Source organism: Podarcis erhardii (genome assembly GCF_964252035.2).
Source record: "Podarcis erhardii genome assembly, chromosome: 8".
Taxonomy (NCBI): Eukaryota; Metazoa; Chordata; class Lepidosauria; order Squamata; family Lacertidae; genus Podarcis; species Podarcis erhardii.
Genome location: NC_138499.1, coordinates 68,617,039 through 68,620,339, shown reverse-complemented (window position 1 = coordinate 68,620,339; position 3,301 = coordinate 68,617,039).

The window sequence follows — 3,301 nt, the reverse complement described above, 5'->3', positions numbered from 1 at the left end:
GCCCTGTCGACGTCATGGCTGTGCGCCCGCGACGGCCAATAGGACGAGGAACGGCGCCAAGCTGGAAGGAGGAAGTTGAGGCGAGGCGAGGCGGGTGCAGTCGTTGCTACGCATGCGCGGCGCGGTGTCGTAGTGCTGGCAAGCGTCACCACGCCTGTTACACTTTGACTTCAGCGGGCCTTCCCTGCTTCGAGTGGGCGTGGTTAGGCTTGTGTTGCCGATAGTTTTAACTGTTGCTCGTCCACAACAGAGGAGAGTTTTTTTTCGTCTCCCCACCCTGGTTATGACAAGGCAGATACTGTTTGGGATCCAACCCAATGAGCACGTTAATTTTAATTCTAACACGCATCTAGGTCTGAAGATGCTAAGCCAGTGGTTCTCAAAAAAAAAAAAAAAAAAAAATTCTGGGCCACGCTTTCAGAATTAAAATTTGGATTATTTTTTTTAATTGATAAAGAAATACATTGGAAAACAAAAAGAAACATCAACTAGCAGTGCTTGGTTTATGACGTAGAACACAGCCACTTTATAATATGATCACAGGGTATCCAGGAAGCCTTAAGCAATGTAGCTTAATAAGAACGAGCCTCTTAATATGTGTACATTAAGTATGTATACAAACTCAATGAGAGGTGTGAGTTTTTGCTGGGTAATCTCATATACATTAGGTCTAATTTAAGACAAACTCATCAACACAAAGAAACATTTCCAGTCTTTAATATCTGTTGGTTGAAAATCTCAGTTCACAAAGAGATACTGAGAACTGTAGAAGAATAGCTGGCATTCTTGAAGAGGCATAGATACTGCTTCTGGATATATATATAGATACAGATATATATAACACTACAATCAGAAATATTCACACAGATAGTGGAAGAGGGTAGATGGGAAAACAAATGCCAAAGAATCACAAATAAATGGGCTTTTTACAGGGACTGGATAGAAAGAAGGGAAGCCAACCCTAACATACAAGCTCAAATGAACAGACTGTGTACATGGATAAAGATATGAAGAAGGAAGGCCTGACAGGGGGGGGGGGAGGGCTGGAGTGGGAAGGCTGGAGGGTAAAAAAAAAGGTAAACTGGATGGTATTTTGAATGGATTTTTTTATGTAAGCCCTTTTTCAGAAACCACATATATTAATGCTATATAGGTATGCATTGTAGTATGAATGAATTGTGTTTTGTATTCTTTGTTTATAGAATATATATACCTAATGTTATGTTACTAAGCAAATTTAATAAAACAGTTTTTATATATACTAAGACTATCTTGCAATGCTTAAATGTTTCTCTGATTGTCCTTGAATCTTCCTGCCACACTTGCCACCCTCTCCTGCCACACCCTGCTCTCTCTTCTTATGGTGTTTGTACTGGACCTGGAGACTCCAATAGAGAGCATTCAATGTTAAGAAGGAGGGCAAGTGGGCACTTTATCAAATGACAGGACAGGAGCTACACATAGCAGGGCCTTTTCACTGGTGGTGCCCATTGTATGCCTCGCTCTTCCCAGACCTGCTCTCTTTTGGCCTGTATTTTGGAGCTTTATAATTTAGGAAGACTTTGGAAGAACTGGTTGACAAGTCTTATCAGTTGCTGACGTATGAGCGGATTTTATTTGCTGCTATTCTGGGCTTCTGGTGCACCAGGGTTTACACCAGCATAATAAAGTTGGCCAGGATGCCAGAAGGATACAATTTACGAGCTTTCTCCATTATCTGCACAGCAGGGGGTGTTCAGTCAACAGTGCAAAGGCTGAGCTGAAGCATTCCCTGCTGGTTACCTGCTTTCAGCAATTGGGGTCACTGTTTGGTAGTACCCAATTGGTTGGCTGTCAGATTCTAGAGCTCCCTATTGGTGGCTCTTAGGTAATTCACAAAATACAGAGTCCCTTCATAAAACACAGTGTTCATTCATAAAGCAGTAACATAAATCTCCATTGCTGCATATTGGGTGTATATTTCAGCGGTTGAATGTACAGGTATATGGCCATACTGTAGTGTAGTGCTTATGCGACTGTGAATAAAAGGTGGCTGGGCTCATTGTCTCAGGGTTTGGGGGAGAAGAGGTGACAAAACTGGTTTCCAATAAGTGCCCCCCTTTATTTCCATAACAAGTCCTTGAGTCTGTGCTCTGAATAGTGACACCAGGGATCTAGATGGTGAAGGGCTTGTCAGTCCAACCCCTGCACAGTCTCATCAGGGCTGACCTTAAGGCAATTGGAGCAATTTGGCCAAATTGGGCCTCATGGACTGCTCCTAAGGGGGCATCCGCACCAGGGCAATCTACGGTAAATGGTTTTTATTTATATCTATAAGATTTTACAGACTTTGGTTGTGAACTGGAGCCCTACAAGTTGCGCCCCACTGCTTCAAATTGGGCCCCACTGGCTAGCCCTGAGTCTCATAGTTGCTGGACCTGAGTTGCCCTGCCCTTGCATGAAGTCTTGGGTTTACAATTTTGGGAGAGGGGAGACTGCGGCACTGGGGAGCAGGCAGGCTGGTGAGGCCCCCTAGAGTTAGAGGCCTGAGTTGCCCTGCCATCACATGAAGTATTGGGTTTGCAATTTTGGGAGAGGGGAGACTGCCCGCTGGGGAGCGGGCAGGCTGATAAGGCTTCCTAGATTTAGAGGCCCTAGGCTTCAGCCTACTTAGCCTATACATAAATCCGGCACTGGTGGCGCTACACACCCTTTGAGAACCACCCTTTGAGAACTGCACATACATTTGCACAGCCAATTGCAATCTTCAAAATTAAGGCTGCAGTCCTATATGTCCTTACTTGGAACAACAACCTTACCTGATTGTTGCTTCACAAATTCAACCAAATACAAGCTAGAACAAAAATGTCCTCAGAGGTTTGTTATTTTTTTTGGTGGTCTTTTCTTTAAGCCAGCGGTAACCGTATGTATCTCCCTAGGAGGGAGTTTCAAAGGTTGGGGGCTATCAGCTCTTTCTTTGAAATCGCGGGTGTGCTCAGATTACCATCATAAGAGTGCAGTGAAGCTATAGTACTTTCCAGTTTCAAGGTGCTTCTCCCCACCTCAGCTGTTCACATCAACAAGGCTTAATTTGTGTCAGATTCATTTCTGCTTTTGTATACACCAGGGTGTTGACAGGGTGAGAGTGTTTTTACCCATGCATGGGAATCCTTAAACTATTCCTATTTTCTCTCCAGCCAATCAGGTGTGAAGCTGCTTTGAGAATCGACGCATCAAACAGTAAAAGGTAAAGGACCCCTGGACGGTTAAGTCCAGTTAAAGGTGACTATGGGGTTGTGGCGTTCATCTCGCTTTCAGGCCA